The sequence below is a fragment of the Panthera uncia genome, chromosome E3 (genome assembly GCF_023721935.1).
Source record: "Panthera uncia isolate 11264 chromosome E3, Puncia_PCG_1.0, whole genome shotgun sequence".
NCBI lineage: Eukaryota > Metazoa > Chordata > Mammalia > Carnivora > Felidae > Panthera > Panthera uncia.
Genome location: NC_064815.1, coordinates 18,480,277 through 18,499,487, shown reverse-complemented (window position 1 = coordinate 18,499,487; position 19,211 = coordinate 18,480,277).

Below are 19,211 nucleotides of genomic sequence, written 5' to 3'. Positions count from 1 at the left end.
GGCAGACATCGGGTCGGACTGCGGCCCCGCCCACTAACTCCAGTTATACACCACAGCACAGGGGAAGTGCACTGCAGGTCCTCACCACGCCAGGGACTCTCCAAAATGACCAAACGGAAGAATTCCCCTCAGAAGAATCTCCAGGAAATAACAACAGCTAATGAACTGATCAAAAAGGATTTAAATAATATAACAGAAAGTGAATTTAGAATAATAGTCATAAAATTAATCGCTGGGCTTGAAAACAGTATACAGGACAGCAGAGAATCTCTCGCCATAAAGATCGAGGGACTAAGGAACAGTCACGAGGAGTTGAAAAACGCTTTAAACGAAATGCAAAACAAAATGGAAACCACAATGGCTCGGCTTGAAGAGGCAGAGGAGAGAATAGGTGAACTAGAAGATAAAGTTATGGAGAAAGAGGAAGCTGAAAGAAAGAGAGATAAAAAAAAATCCAGGAGTATGAGGGGAAAATTAGAGAACTAAGTGATACACTAAAAAAAAATAATATACGCATAATTGGTATCCCAGAGGAGGAAGAGAGAGGGAAAGGTGCTGAAGGGGTACTTGAACAAATTATAGCTGAGAACTTCCCTGAACTGGGGAAGGAAAAAGACATTGAAATCCAAGAGGCACAGAGAACTCCCTTCAGACGTAACTTGAATCGATCTTCTGCACGACATATCATAGTGAAACTGGCAAAATACAAGGATAAAGAGAAAATTCTGAAAGCAGCAAGGGATAAACGTGCCCTCACATATAAAGGGAGACCTATAAGACTCGTGACTGATCTCTCCTTTGAAACTTGGCAGGCCAGAAAGGCTTGGCACGATATCTACAGTGTGCTAAACAGAAAAAATATGCAGCCGAGAATCCTTTATCCAGCAAGTCTGTCATTTAGAATAGAAGGAGAGATAAAGGTCTTCCCAAACAAAAACTGAAGGAATTTGTCACCACGAAACCAGCCCTACAAGAGATCCTAGGGGGGATCCTGTGAGACAAAGTACCAGAGACATCACTACAAGCATAAAACATACAGACATCACAATGACTCTAAACCCGTACCTTTCTATAATAACACTGAATGTAAATGGATTAAATGCGCCAACTAAAAGACATAGGGTATCAGAATGGATAAAAAAACAAGACCCATCTATTTGCTGTCTACAAGAGACTCATTTTAGATCTGAGGACACCTTTAGATTGAGAGTGAGGGGATGGAGAACTATTTATCATGCTCCTGGAAGCCAAAAGAAAGCTGGAGTGGCCATACTTATATCAGACAAACTAGACTTTAAATTAAAGGCTGTAACAAGAGATGAAGAAGGGCATTATATAATAATCACAGGGTCTATCCACCAGGAAGAGCTAACTATTATAAATGTCTATGCGCCAAATACCCGAGCCCCCAGATATATAAAACAATTACTCATAAACATAAGCAACCTTATTGATAAGAATGTGGTCATTGCAGGGGACTTTAACACCCCACTTACAGAAATGGATAGATCATCTAGACACACAGTCAATAAAGAAACAAGGGCCCTGAATGATACATTGGATCAGATGGACTTGACAGATATATTTAGACCTCTGCATCCCAAAGCAACAGAATATACTTTCTTCTCGAGTGCACATGGAACATTCTCCAAGATAGATCATATACTGGGTCACAAAACAGCCCTTCATAAGTTTACAAGAATTGAAATTATACCATGCATACTTTCAGACCACAATGCTATGAAGCTTGAAATCAACCACAGGAAAAAGTCTGGAAAACCTCCAAAAGCATGGAGGTTAAAGAACACCCTACTAACGAATGAGTGGGTCAACCAGGCAATTAGAGAAGAAATTAAAATATATATGGAAACAAACGAAAATGAAAATACAACAATCCAAACGCTTTGGGATGCAGCGAAGGCAGTCCTGAGAGGAAAATACATTGCAATCCAGGCCTATCTCAAGAAACAAGAAAAATCCCAAATACAAAACCTAACAGCACACCTAAAGGAAATAGAAGCAGAACAGTAAAGGCAGCCTAAACCCAGCAGAAGAAGAGAAATAATAAAGATCAGAGCAGAAATAAACAATATAGAATCTAAAAAAACTGTAAAGCAGATCAACGAAACCAAGAGTTGGTTTTTTGAAAAAATAAACAAAATTGACAAACCTCTAGCCAGACTTCTCAAAAAGAAAAGGGAGATGCCCAAATAGATAAAATCATGAATGAAAATGGAATGATTACAACCAATCCCTCAGAGATACAAACAATTATAAGGGAATACTATGAAAAATTATATGCCAGCAAATTGGACAACCTGGAAGAAATGGACAAATTTCTAAACACCCACACTCTTCCAAAACTCAATCAGGAGGAAATAGAAAGCTTGAACAGACCCATAACCAGCGAAGAAATTGAATCGGTTATCAAAAATCTCCCAACAAATAAGAGTCCAGGACCAGGCTTCCCAGGGGAGTTCTACCAGACATTTAAAGCAGAGATAATACCTATCCTTCTCAAGCTATTCCAAGAAATAGAAAGGGAAGGAAAACTTCCAGACTCATTCTATGAAGCCAGTATTACTTTGATTCCTAAACCAGACAGAGACCCAGTAAAAAAAGAGAACTACAGGCCAATATCCCTGATGAATATGGATGCAAAAATTCTTAATAAGATACTAGCAAATCGAATTCAACATCATATAAAAAGAATTATTCACCATGATCAAGTGGGATTCATTCCTGGGATGCAGGGCTGGTTCAACATTCGCAAATCGATCAACGTGATATATCACATTAACAAAAAAAAAAGAGAAGAACCATATGATCCTGTCAATCGATGCAGAAAAGGCCTTTGACAAAATCCAGCACCCTTTCTTAATAAAAACCCTTGAGAAAGTCGGGATAGAAGGAACATACTTAAAGATCATAAAGGCCATTTATGAAAAGCCCACAGCTAACATCATCCTCAACGGGGAAAAACTGAGAGCTTTTTCCCTGAGATCAGGAACACGACAGGGATGCCCACTGTCACTGCTGTTGTTTAATGTAGTGCTGGAAGTTCTAGCATCAGCAATCAGACAACAAAAGGAAATCAAAGGCATCAAAATTGGCAAAGATGAAGTCAAGCTTTCGCTTTTTGCAGATGACATGATATTATACATGGAAAATCCGATAGACTCCACCAAAAGTCTGCTAGAACTGATACATGAATTCAGCAAAGTTGCAGGATACAAAATCAATGTGCAGAAATCAGTTGCATTCTTATACACTAACAATGAAGCAACAGAAAGACAAATGAAGAAACTGATCCCATTCACAATTGCACCAAGAAGCATAAAATACCTAGGAATAAATCTAACCAAAGATGTAAAAGACCTGTATGCTGAAAACTATAGAAAGCTTATGCAGGTAATTGAAGAAGATATAAAGAAATGGAAAGACATTCCCTGCTCATGGATTGGAAGAATAAATATTGTCAAAATGTCAATACTACCCAAAGCTATCTACACATTCAATGCAATCCCAATCAAAATTGCACCAGCATTCTTCTCGAAACTAGAACAAGCAATCCTAAAATTCATATGGAACCACAAAAGGCCCCGAATAGCCAAAGTAATTTTGAAGAAGAAGACCAAAGCAGGAGGCATCACAATCCCAGACTTTAGCCTCTACTACAAAGCTGTCATCATCAAGACAGCATGGTATTGGCATAAAAACAGACACATAGACCAATGGAATAGAATAGAAACCCCAGAACTAGACCCACAAACGTATGGCCAACTCATCTTTGACAAAGCAGGAAAGAACATCCAATGGAAAAAAGACAGTCTCTTTAACAAATGGTGCTGGGAGAACTGGACAGCAACATGCAGAAGGTTGAAACTAGACCACTTTCTTACACCATTCACAAAAATAAACTCAAAATGGATAAAGGACCTGAATGTGAGACAGGAAACCATCAAAACCTTAGAGGAGAAAGCAGGAAAAGACCTCTCTGACCTCAGCCGTAGCAATCTCTTACTCGGCACATCCCCAAAGGCAAGGGAATTAAAAGCAAAAGTGAATTACTGGGACCTTATGAAGATAAAAAGCTTCTGCACAGCAAAGGAAACAACCAACAAAACTAAAAGGCAACCAACGGAATGGGAAAAGATTTGCAAATGACACATCGGACAAAGGGCTAGTATCCAAAATCTATAAAGAGCTCATCAAACTCCACACCCGAAAAACAAATAACCCAGTGAAGAAATGGGCAGAAAACATGAATAGACACTTCTCTAAAGAAGACATCCGGATGGCCAACAGGCACATGAAAAGATGTTCAACATCGCTCCTTATCAGGGAAATACAAATCAAAACCACACTCAGATACCACCTCACGCCAGTCAGAGTGGCCAAAATGAAGAAATCAGGAGACTATAGATGCTGGAGAGGATGTGGAGAAACAGGAACCCTCTTGCACTGTTGGGGGGAATGCAAATTGGTGCAGCCGCTCTGGAAAGCAGTGTGGAGGTTCCTCAGAAAATTAAAAATAGACCTACCCTATGACCCAGCAATAGCACTGCTAGGAATTTATCCAAGGGATACAGGAGTACTGATGCATAGGGGCACCTGTACCCCAATGTTTATAGCGGCACTCTCAACAATAGCCAAATTATGGAAAGAGCCTAAATGTCCATCAACTGATGAATGGATAAAGAAATTGTGGTTTATATACACAATGGAATACTACGTGGCAATGAGAAAAAATGAAATATGGCCTTTTGTAGCAACATGGATGGAGCTGGAGAGTGTGATGCTAAGTGAAATAAGCCATACAGAGAAAGACAGATACCATATGGTTTCACTCTTATGTGGATCCTGAGAAACATAACAGAAACCCATGGGGGAGGGGAAGGAAAGAAAAAAAAAAAAAAGAGGTTAGAGTGGGAGAGAGCCAAAGCATAAGAGACTGTTAAAAACTGAGAACAAACTGAGGGTTGATGGGGGGTGGGAGGGAGGGCAGGGTGGGAGGGAGGGCAGGGTGGGTGATGGGTATTGAGGAGGGCACCTTTTGGGATGAGCACTGGGTGTTGTATGGAAACCAATTTGACAGTAAATTTCATATATTAAAAAAAAAAAAAGAATAAAGAGAAATTTCTGAAAGCAGCTAGGGATAAACATGCTCTAACATAAAGGGAGACCGATAAAACTCGTGATCTATCTACTCAAACTTGGCAGGCCAGAAAGGAATGGTAGGAAATCTTCAATGTGATGAACAGGAAAAATATACAGCCGAAAATCCTTTATCCAGCAAGTCTGTCATTTAGACTAGAAGGAGAGATAAAGGTCTTCCCAAACAAAAACTGAAGGAATTCATCACCACTAAACCAGCCCTACAAGATATCCTAAGGGGGATTCTGTGAGTGAAATTTTGCAAGGACCACAAAGGCCCAGAGACATCACTACAAGCATGAAACCTACAGACATCATAGTGACTCTAAACCCATATCTTTCAATAATAACACTGAATGTAAATGGACTAAATTCACCAAACAAAAGACATAGGGTATCAGAATGGATAAAAAAAACCCAAGACCCATCAAGTTGCTGTCTACAAGAGACTTATTTTAGACATGAGGACACCATGAGATTGAAAGTGAGGGGATGGAGAACTATCATGCTACTGGAAGTCTAAAGAAAGCTGGAGTAGCCATACTTATATCAGACAAACTAGACTTCCAATAAAGTCTGTAACAAGAGATGAAGAAAGGCTTTATATAATAATTATCCATCAGGAAGTGCTAACAATTACAAATGTCTATGTGCCGAATATGGGAGCCCCCAAATATATAAAACAATCACAAACATAAGCAACCTTATTGATAAGAATCTGGTAATTGCAGGGGACTTTAATACTCTACTTACAATATTGGATCAATCATCTAGACACAGGATCAATAAACAAGGGCCCTGAATGATACATTGGATCAGATGGACTTGACAGATATATTTAGAACTCTGCATCCCAAAGCAACACAATATACTTTCTTCTCGAGTGCACATGGAACATTCTCCAAGATAGATCACATACTAGGTCACAAAACAGCCCTTCATAAGTATACGAGAATTGAGATCATACCATACATAATTTCAGACCACAATGCTATGAAGCTTGAAATCAACCACAGGAAAAAGTCTGGAAAACTCCAAAAGCATGCAGGTTAAAGAACACCATAATAAAGAATGAATGGGTCAAACCGGCAATTAGAGAAGAAATTTAAAAATACATGGAAACAAATAAAAATGAAAATACAACAATCCAAATGCTTTGGGATGTAGCAAAGGCAGTCCTGAGAGGAAAATACATTGCAATCCAGGCCTATCTCAAGAAACAAGAAAACTCCCAAATACAAGATCTAACAGCCCACCTAAAGGAACTAGAAGCAGAACAGCAAAGACACCCCAAACCCAGCAGAAGAAGACGAATAATAAAGATCAAAGCAGAAATATACGATATAGAATCTAAAAAAACTGTAGAGCAGATCAATGAAACCAAGAATTGGTTTTTTGATAAAATAAACAAAATTGATAAACCTCTAGCCAGGCTTCTCAAAAACAAAAGGGTGATGACCCAAATAGATATAATCATGAATGAAAATGGAATTATTACAACCAATCCCTCAGAAATACAAGCATCAGGGAATACTATGAAAAATTACATGCCAACAGACTGGACAACCTGGAAGCAATGGACAAATTCCTAAACACCCACACACTTCCAAAACTCACATGAAGAAATAGCTTGAACCTACCCATAACCAGTGAAGAAATTGAATCAGTTATCAAACATCTCCCAACAAATAAGAGTCCAGGACCAGATGGCTTCGCAGGGGAATTCTACCAGACATTTATTTTTTATTTTATTATTTTTATTTTTTTTAAACGTTTATTTATTTTTGAGACAGAGAGAGACAGAGCATGAATGGGGGAGGGTCAGAGAGAGGGAGACACAGAATCTGAAACAGGATCCGGGCTCTGAGCTGTCAGCACAGGGGCCCGATGCGGGGCTCGAACCCACGGACCGCGAGATTGTGACCTGAGCCGAAGTCGGCGCTCAACCGACTGAGCCACCCAGGCGCCCCACTACCAGACATTTAAAGCGGAGATAATACCTATCCTTCTCAAGCTTTTCCAAAAAATATAAAGGGAAGGAAAACTTCTAGACTCATTCTATGAAGCCAGCATTACTTTGATTCCCAAACCAGACAGAGACCCAGCAAAAAAAGAGAACTACAGGCCAATGTCCCTGATGAATATGGATGCAAAAATTCTCAATAAGATACTAGCAAATCAAAATCAACAGCATATAAAAAGAATTATTCACCATGATCAAGTGGGATTCATTCTTGGGCTGCAGGATTGGTTCAACATTCACAAATCAATCAATGTTATACATCACATTAATAAAAGAAAAGAACCATATGGTCCTGTCTATCGATGCAGAAAAAGCATTTGACAAAATTCCGTATTTTTTCTTAATAAAAACCCTGGAGAAAGGATAGAAGGAACATACTTAAACATCATAAAAGCCATTTATGAAAAGCCCACAGCTAATATCCTTAATGGGGAAAAACTGAGAGCTTTCCCCCTGAATACAGCAACGTGACAGGGATGTCCATTCTCACCACTGTTGTTTAACAAAGTGTTGGAAGTTCTAGCATCAGCAGACAACAAAAGGAAATCAAAGGCATCAAAATTGGCAATGACGTTGTTAAGCTTTCACTTTTTGCAGATGACATGATATTATACATGGAAAACCTGATAGACTCCACCAAAAGTCTGCTAGAACTGATACATTGGTTCAGCAAGTTGCAGGATAAAAAATCAACGTACAGATATCAGTTGCATTCTTATACACTAATATTGAACAGCAAAAAGACAAAGAAACTGATTCCATTCACAGTTGCACCAAGAAAGATAAAATACCTGGGAGTAAACCTAACCAAAGATGTAAAAGATCTGTATGCTGAAAACTATAGAAAGCTTATGAAGGAAATTGAAGAAGACATAAAGAAATGGAAAAACATTCCGTGCTCATGGATTGCAAGAATAAATATTGTTAAAGTGTCAATACTACCCAAAGCTATCTACACATTCAATGCAATCCCAATCAAAATTGCACCAGCATTCTTCTCGAAACTAGACCAGGCAATCCTAAAATTTGTATGGAACCACAAAAGACCCCGAATAGCCACAGTAATTTTGAAGAAGACCAAAGCAGGAGGCATCACAATCCCACACTTTAACCTCTACTACAAAGCTGTAATCATCAAGACAGCATGGTATGGGCACAAAAACAGACACATAGACCAAAGGAATCGAATAGAGACTCCAGAATTGGACCCACAAATGTATGGGCAAGTATTCTTTGACAAAGCAGGAAAGAATATCCAATGGAAAAAAGAGTCTAACAAATGGTGCTGGGAGAGATGGACAGCAACATGCAGAAGAATGAAACTAGGTCACTTTTTTACACCATTCACAAAAATAAACTCAAAATGGATAAAGGACCTGAATGTGAGACAGGAAACCATCAAAACCCTAGAGGAGAAAGCACGAAAACACCTCTCTGACCTCAACAGCAGCAATTTCTTCTTGACACATCTCCAAAGGCATGGGGATTAAAAGCAAAAATGAACTATTTGGACTTCATGAAGATAAAAAGCTTCTGCACTGCAAAGAAAATAATCAACAAAACTAAAAGGCAACCAACGGAATGGGAAAAGATATTTGCAAATGACCTATTGGACAAAGGGCTAGTATCTAAAATCTATAAAGAGCTCACCAAAGTCCACGCCCAAGAAAACAAATAATCCAGTGAAGAATTGGGCAAAAAACATGAATAGACACTTTTCTAAAGAAGACATCCAGATGGCAGTGCAGAAGCTTATCTTCATGAGGTCCCAATAGTTCATTTTTGCTTTTAATTCCCCTGCCTTTGGAGATGTGTCAAGAAATGGCTGCAGCTGAGGTCAGAGAGGTTTTCCCCTGCTTTCTCCTCTAGGGTTTTGATGGTTTCCTGTCTCACATTCAGGTCTTTTATCCATTTTGAGTTTATTTTTGTGAATGGTGTAAGAAAGTGGTCTAGTTTCATTCTTCTCATGTCACTTTCCAGTTCTCCCAGCACCATTTGTTAAAGAGACTCTTTTTTCCATTGGATATTCTTTCCTGCTTTGTCAAAGAATACTTGCCCATACATTTGTGGGTCCAATTCTGGAGTCTCTATTCGATTCCTTTGGTCTATGTGTCTGTTTTTGTGCCCATACCATGCTGTCTTGATGATTACAGCTTTGTAGTAGAGGTTAAAGTGTGGGATTGTGATGCCTCCTGCTTTGGTCTTCTTCAAAATTACTGTGGCTATTCGGGGTCTTTTGTGGTTCCATACAAATTTTAGGATTGCCTGGTCTAGTTTCGAGAAGAATGCTGGTGCAATTTTGATTGGGATGGCATTGAATGTGTAGATAGCTTTGGGTATTGACATTTTAACAATATTTATTCTTGCAATCCATGAGCACGGAATATTTTTCCATTTCTTTGTATTGTCTTCAATTTCCTTCATAAGCTTTCTATAGTTTTCAGCATACAGATCTTTTACATCTTTGGTTAGGTTTACTCCTAGGTATTTTATGAGTCTTGGTGCAAGTGTGAATGGTATCAGTTTCTTTTTCTGTTTGCTTCGTTATTGGTGTATAAGAATGCAACTGATTTCTGTAAATTGATTTTTTATCCTGCAACTTTGCTGAACCCATGTATCAGTTCTAGCAGACTTTTGTGGAGTCTGTCAGGTTTTCCATGTGGAGTATCATGTCATCTGTAAAGAGTGAAAGTTTTACTTCATCTTTGCCAATTTTGATGTCTTTGATTTCCTTTTGTTGTCTGCTGATGCTAGGACTTCCAATATTATGTTAACAGTGGTGAGAGTGGACATTCCTATCGTGTTGCTGATTTCAGGAGGAAAGCTCTCAGTTTTTCCCCATTGAGGATATTAGCTGTGGGCTTTTCATAAAAGCTGTGGACGTCTATGATATTTAGGTATGTTTTTTCATCCAACTTTCTTGAGGATTTTCATCAAGAAAGGATGTTGTATTTTGTCAAATGCCTTTTCTGCATCTATTGACAGGACCTTATGGTTCTTACCTTTTATTTTATTAAAGCGATGTATGACATTGATTGATTTGCGAATATTGAATCAGCCCTGCAGCCCAAGAATGAATCCCACTTGATCATGGTGAATAATCTTTTTTTACGTGCTGTTGAATTCAATTTGCTAGTATCTTGAGAATTTTTGCATCCATATTCATCAGAGATAGTGGCCTGAAGTTCTCTTTTTTTGCTGGGTCTCTGCCTAGTTTGGGAATCAAAGTAATGCTGGATTCATAGAATGAGTCAGGAAGTTTTGCTTCTCTTTCTATGTTCAGGAACAGCTTGAGAAAGATAGGTATTAATTTTGCTTTAAATATCTGGTAGAATTCCCCAGTGAAGCCATCTTGTCTAAGACTCTTATTTGTTGGGAGATTTTTGATGACTTATTCAATTTCTTCACTATTTATGGGTCTGTTCAAATTTTCTATTTCTTCATGTTTGAGTTTTGGTAGTGTGTGGGTATTTAGAAATTTGTCCATTTCTTACAGTTTATCCATTTTGTTGGCATATAATTTTTCATAGTATTCCCTAATAATTCTTTTATATTTATGGAGGGCTATTTTGTGACCCAGTATGTGATCTATCTTGGAGAATGTTCCTTGTGCACTTGAAAAGAAAGTATATTCTGCTGTTTCAATCTGAAAGTGTCCTCAGGTCTGAAATGAACCTCTTGTAGAGAGCCAATGATAGGTCTTATTTTTTATGCAATCTGATACACTCTGTCTTTCAATTTGACCATTTAGCCCATTTACACTAGATTTTATTACTCAAAGGTATCAGTTTAGAATCATTGTGTTATCTGTAGGTCTCATGTTTGTAGTGATTTCTCTGTTACTTTGTGGTCTTTGCAACATTTCACTCACACAATACCCCTTAGGATATTTGTAGGGATGATTTAGTGGTGATGAATTCCTTCAGTTTTTGTTTGGGAAAACCTTTATCTCTCCTATTCTGAATGACAAGCTTGTTGTATAAAGGATTCTTGGCTGCATATTTTCCTATTCACCACATTGAAGATTTCCTACTGTTCCTTTCTGGCTTGCCAAGTTTCAGTAGATAGGTATGCTACTATTCTTATGTTTCTATCTTTGTATGTTAAGATTTGTTTACCCCTAGCTACTTTCAGAATTCTCTCTTTATCCTTTTACTGTGCCAGTTTCACTATGATATATCATGCAGAAGATCGCTTCAAGTTGTGTCTGAAGGGAGTTCTCTGTGCCTCTTGGATTTCAATGTCTGTTTCCTTCCCCAGATTGGGGAAATTCTCAGCTATGATTTTTTCAAGTACACCTTCAACCCCTACTCTTTTCTTCTGGAATTCCTGTGACACTGATATTGTTCCATTTGATTGCATCACTTAGTTCTCTGATTCTTCCCTCTTGTTCCTGGATTTTTAAAAATCTTTTTATCAGCTTCCTCTTTTTCCATAATTTTATCTTCTAATTCACCTTTTCTCCCTTCTGCCTCTTCAATCCGCACTGTGGCCACCTCCATTTTATTTTTCATTTATACCATTTTTTAATTTCTCATGACTATTTTTTACTTCTTTGATCTCTGCGCTAATAGATTGTCTTCTAAACCTTTTTCAAGCCCAGTGATTAGTCTTATGACTATTATTCTAAATTCTTGTTCAGTTATATTGCTTATATCTGTTTTGATCAATTCTTTAGCTGTCACTTTGTCCTGGAATTTCTTTTGAGTAGAATTCTTCTGTTTCATCATTTTGGCTAGTTTTCTGTCCCTTATGAGTTTTAAAAGTTTTTAATAAAAGGGAGGTCATACACTGTCTAGAGCGTGGCCCTTCAGGAGGTAGATTTTGGAGAACTTTACTTCTTCTCTATCGTGACTTTGGCTATTTTATTTCTCTACTCATAGTGATGTTTTGGACCCTTCATGAGGTGTCCTGTGATTTGTTCCTTGCAGTAGCCCTGAAAAGGAAAACAAACAGGCAAAAAAACAGGCAAAGAGGAAACATGCAAAAATATATACAAATAACACAAAAAAATGAATTAAAACACACACACATACACAAACAACCAAACAAAAAAAAAGAGTCCAAAAACAAAATAACAGAAATACCAGCTACAAATAAAGATCAGGGTGGAGGCAGTGCTGATGGAAGAGCACACACAAAGAAAGAAATGATGGGCGGGGCAAAGAGAAAATAAACATTGACTGGCAGAGAGACTAAATGGCTTAACCCAGAGAGAAAGGAAAATAAAAAAGGAGGCAGGGGAAAAGAAACGAAGATTAAGTTACCCAGAGAAGCTCTGTCTTGATTATTCCAGAGAGAGAAGGAAAGTACAGGAGATGTAGAACATATATCAATGGAATGGATTAAATATGTCTGCTTAAACAAACCAACAGATTAACCAGCCTAGAGGAGGGAAGAGATAGAAAAGGAGAATATATCTAAATAAAAACAATTGTCCTGCAATTAATACAAGTTGTGCAGCATCACTGTTCTGGATGATGGAGCTGTCTGGTTGCACAGCATTTATCTGGCTCCAGCAGATACGCATTTACCTGACACAGAGGGGCGTGGTTTGGTGTAGGTTGGTTCCACCTCCACTATGGGCCCCAGGATTGATCCCCGAGGCCCCGCCTTGGTAGTGGTAGTGGGGAAACTGGCGATCCCACCGTTTCTTCTCCATGACCCGATGGACTCCTTTTGATTCATCCTCACTGTGCCATGGGTGCAGACATGTTGGTCCTTCTCACTCTACCAACTCCCCTGGCCTAACGCTTGTCTAGGATTCAAAGTCCCCCTCTGTGTGCTCTGGCATGGAAGCCCCTTTCTGTGCGGCTTGATATGTGATCTTGGTTGGTTTTGTATGTGCTGCCACACTTCAGGGAGGACCGCCTTTTCCTTCTGTGGACTGTGCCACTGAACTCACCATGGAGCCCGGGGGTGGCGGATGCAAGCAGGCTTTGTCTTTTCTCACAGCATTTCAGGGAGGGGCTGCTTTCTCCTACTGCGGACTGTTTCCTCGACTTAGCCACTGAGCCCGTGGATGGCAGACACAGACAGGCTTTGTCCTATCGTGCAGCCCTCCAGGGAGGGGACCACTTCCTCCTACTGTGGACTGTGCCACTCTTCCACCAGCAAACCCAGGGATGGCTCCCCTCCTCCCCAGGTGCATGAACAGGAAGATGGCCCCAGTTCAAAGAAAGCCCTGCAGGTAGAGATAGCATCTGAGTCCCAGACTGAGGTTTTTTCTCTTGTCCAGATACTGTCCTCCACTTCTCAGCCACTCTTTCTGTTCCCTTTGTGTCTCCACAGAAGGCGATTCCTCCCCTCCATGCCTTCATGGCTGTTTTTATTTTCCCCCAGTTTGCTACCACTCACCTATGGTTTCTCAAGTTGTCTCGTTTTCTTCCCAGTAGATACAGTCTCTTTTCCTCCCAGACTCTTGGGGTTCAAAGTCCTTTGGCTTCAGCACTTCTTTGAGAGACGCAGAAAGTATGGATCCCCCTACTTCTCCACAATGTTGACCCGCCCGCTCTGTATGCCACTTTCCTTATAGCTTCCTGCATAAGATTTCAAACACTTCTAACTCATTCAAACAAGATTTTAGTTGAAAGATTGTTTTTGCACAGTATTGTGTCACTGAGTTGAGTTTAAGCACTTTTATTAGAAACTCAAAGCAAGTGGCATATACTCAACTATGTGAAAGAACACTGGGGAGAAACTATTTTAAAACTGACATCATGTTTCCTTAAGTTAGAAGTGTTTGAAAATCTATGTGGGAAACAAGAAAAGTTCCCTACACTTAACTCTGTGAAACAATACTGGAGAAACCAACGATCTTTCAACTAATTCTTTTAAAAGTAGTTAAGTGTTTGAAACCCTTCGCAGGGAAGTATAAGGAAAGTGCCCCTATACCCAAGTCTGTGGAACAACACTGTGGAGAAATAATCTTCCCGCTAATTTTATATTTTTATAGGTAAGAAGTTTTTGAAATCCTATGCAGTAAAGCATAGGGAAAGTGCCATACATTCAACTCTGTGCTATAACACAGTAAAAACCGCGGTTCAACTAACACAATTTTTCACTAAAATAAAAGTGTGGAAATTCTGCGAGGAAAAACGAGGAAAGTATCATGTGCTCAACTCTGTAAAATAATGTTGAAAAACCATCTTTCCACTAGATTTTTGATTCACTGATTTTGAATTGTTTAAGACCTATGTGGGGGTCTGTAAGGAAAGTGCCATACACTCAACTCTGTAAAAAAGAACACTGGAGAAATCATCTTCCAACTAACTTCTTGATTCACTAAAGTTGAAGTGTTTGAAAACCTATGCAGAGAACTATGAGGAAAGTGACATATACTCAACTCCATGAAAAAATACTTCAGAGAAATCCCATCTTTAACATCTTCTTTCACTAAGAAGTGTTTGAAAACCTATGCAGGGCCTATGCAGAAAGTGCCATGTACTCAACTCTGTCAAACAACACTTTGGCAAACCATCTTTCAACAAACACACCAAACTAACGTCTTTCACATATACCACAAAATAACCAACATGTAGCCAACACTCACTAAGATCCATGCACCAAGCACACACCAACATATAGCATTTATACCCCACAAAGAGCACACATAATCCTTACACACTGCCTATATAACACATAAGCCCCCAACATATACCACATTTACAAAACAAACCACAACACACATAAAGTACCACACAGTCACACTTCGTACATAGAACTCTCATGTGCTCTTTCTTATACTGCTTATAAATCACATAAAGACACACACCACATATATACCACACCAACAGTTTACATGGAAAGTACACAACACACATGCATCATATACACAAAACATAAATCACACAGACCAAATGCCACATGTACATCACACCACATACACAGCACACATATTCCATGCACACGTTTTCCATATACCATGCACAGACATACACATACACTAGAGAAATACTGCTTATAAACCATATACATACACCCCTTAAATACACCACACACCAAACACAACTCCAACACATTCCACGTATATCAAAATTCTGAACCACACACACACACACACATTACAAATACAAAATCCACATATACACAACACAGGTGACATGTGTGACACATGTCACACCCACAACACATACACAATTATATAGCCATCAAACACACCCAACCTTCACCACACAAGAGCTACACAGAAATCATACAAATACCACACATATATTATAGACATCCCACAAATAGACCACAAATACAGCACACATATATTCCATATACACATACAACACACACACCACCAAACTGATCTTTCACATACTCACCAGATACAAACTACATACACACCACATACAACACATATATCACATGCATCACACTCACATCACACACAGACCCACACACACCAAACTTACATAAACAAGCATAAATATGACACACACACAGTACAAACATCACACATTTACTATACACACTCACAAACACAATTCAAACACTACTCACACACCACACATATCACACACACGCATACACCAACCACACATATATCAACAAAAATACAACACAAACATTACACACACATATTGCACACACCACGCCTAAAACACACCTCATGCACACAACACACATCTAAAACAGACTGACACTACAGATACACTATAGATATAGGGAACACATACACCAAATATACATCTCAGATGCACAATATGGAAATCACAATTTCATTGCACACACAATACACTCTATATGCATCACAATTAGAAAACATATTCACAAACACACCATGTGCACAGAACAAATACATAAAATATACACCACAAACACCACACAGAGAATAGCGTCACCAAAAAACATGACACATTGACACACACACACACCACACATGCGCCACACATATATCACCTACATCACACACACCACACACCCAATTCAAATGTACCACACCAATGAATACAACACAGATTAAATGCATATGCTCCCCACACACCACACATTTATCACAGACACACCACACATCCAACACACGTTTATCAAGTATACAATACATATACACATATAACATACACAGTGCCCCAATCCTCAAAATGCCAACACTCACCAGAAACATGCACACACACACACACACACAGAACTCATATACTGCACATACACTGGGTGAATACACACACCACATACGTAATGCATACACACCAAACACCAAACAACACTAACCACATATCTTAAAACACATACATGATATAAACATTATAACCACACACAGACCGCACATACTACATACACTCCCAGACATCCCACAAACACCACTCACACACTACACAAATATCACACACACATCACACCTAGAATAATCACCAACCGCACTTTTTCCAAACACAGGCACAGAACACGCACACACCTCTACATCACCCACACCATACCTATACCACCACACCACACATTGACCTCACACACGCTACACAAAGAACACATATAAATTAGACTGACTTACACCACCATATACCATAGATACACACCCACACCCACACATATACCCTCCAAAACATGCCAAATAAATGCCACAAACAGCAATATGTACATCACATTTTTACTGCACACACACCACCTGTCACATTCACATGTACAGCACACAGAATTCAAACACACAGCACACACAACAGACACAAAACCTATATATCACACACAGCCTTACACCACACAAATACCATTCCCATACACACATATACTGCACTCACACACATATACCAGACATTCACAACTCATACACTGTGCACACCACAGAAACACAACACATAAACCTTATGCACACACCACACACAAAACACCCATGCTACCCATACACCATGCACACACCACACATATGACACACCAACCAAGCATACACAGAAATGCTACATGTACAACACACACATAGCCTGCATACATTGCACAGATACCACAAAAACCTCCACATGTACAACACTCACACCCCACACATATGCCATATCCCTCATACAAGACATATGCTCTCATGCCACACAAATATATGACACACACACTACCCATATGCCACAAATATACCACAAGGACACCACACAAATATACATGACATACACAGAATAGACTCATAACACCTACACCACAGACACCACACACACTGCCAATTCCACACACAGACACATAAACCAATCATTTTCATTGTATACACTACACATGCACCCAGATGCTGCCCATCTAGAACACGCATACTTCACGTGACACACACCATACATATGGTAAACATATATACCACATACATGACACGTATACCACAAAATAACCACAAAAGTCCCCCCCCACACAGACCACACATACAACCTCTACAGCAAAAGGACACATCACACAACTTATGTTTCCACATGTACATAAACACAGAAACACCACTCACAGAACACAGATACCACACACAGAAACAAAGCACCTAAGCCAACATCAAACGCACAAAACACATACCATTCATTATGCACACACACATACAGAGAATACATATGACACTGATGAATACATATGACACACACACCAAAAAACACACATAAAACACAGACATACACCACATGTACACCATAGGTATACCTCCCACACACTCCATGTATACCACACCCATGCTAAATAGGCATAGCCACCCCAATTTTACACCACACCATACACTCATATGTACCATATATAGAAGACATATTTCACTAACATACCTTATATACACAATTCCACAGCATATACATCACAAAGACAGTATAATATCACCACACTTTAAACATGTGTGTTTAAAATTTTTTAACGTTTATTTATTTTTGAGGCAGAGAGAGAGCATGAACGGGCGAGGGTCACAGAGAGAGGGAGACACAGAATCTGAAACAGGCTCCAGGCTCTGAGCTGTCAGCACAGAACCTGACGCGGGGCTCGAACCCACGGACCGTGAGATCATGACTTGAGCCGAAGTCGGACGCTTAACCGACCGAGCCACCCAGGCGCCCAAACATGTGTGTTTAAACACACACACCCTACATATGTCAATCACTGTACCACAAATACATACAAATAACACCTATACACACTACACAGACCACACTTTGTGTATACTGCACATGTAAACCACATTCACAACTCATATATACCACACGCACAGACAATTCACATGTAAACCACACTGTAACCAATATTAAGATCTATACACACTGCACACACCACAGATGTTACACACACAAATACACACAAAGCACGAACCATACACCTATACTGCAGACACACTGCACATATTCAACACACATACTCAAATGCACCACACAAATACCACTCACAGGGACACATACTTCACACTCACACCTACCCACCACACAACACCTTATTCAACACAAACACACTCAAATACATCACTGAAATATCACTCAGAGGAACACATACTTCACACACACACCACACCACACCTTCACCACAAATACACAGCAAATATACCTCATGCATGCTCAGCACACACAAACCACACACAACATATTCCATACACACATACCAAACTCCACTTATTTTCCATATATACCACACATACAGAAAACACATGCACCAACACTCAAAACATACACAACTCTCACACAAAAGATACACTATTCTTTCAAAGAAATACACACACACCACATATACTCCACAGAACCAACACATAAACAACAACACAAACAGGTACATCAGTTTCACCACACACCCTACACATACATGATCCACACCTACAACACTCATATTTCACAGACGCTGCACACAAGACACTCAACATAAATAGCAACACACATATTCCCAATGTTACAATACACATATTCCACATATACCACAAAAGCACACATACCACACATACACCAAACATCACACATAGAGCAATGTATATACACAGCATGCATATACCACACACACTACACATAAAGTATTACTGCACATATAACATGCCTGTACAAAATAAAACACACATGACGCATATTCAAACATATTTGCCACACACGACTTATATACCACACACAAACAACATACATGTCGTACGAAAACCATCCAC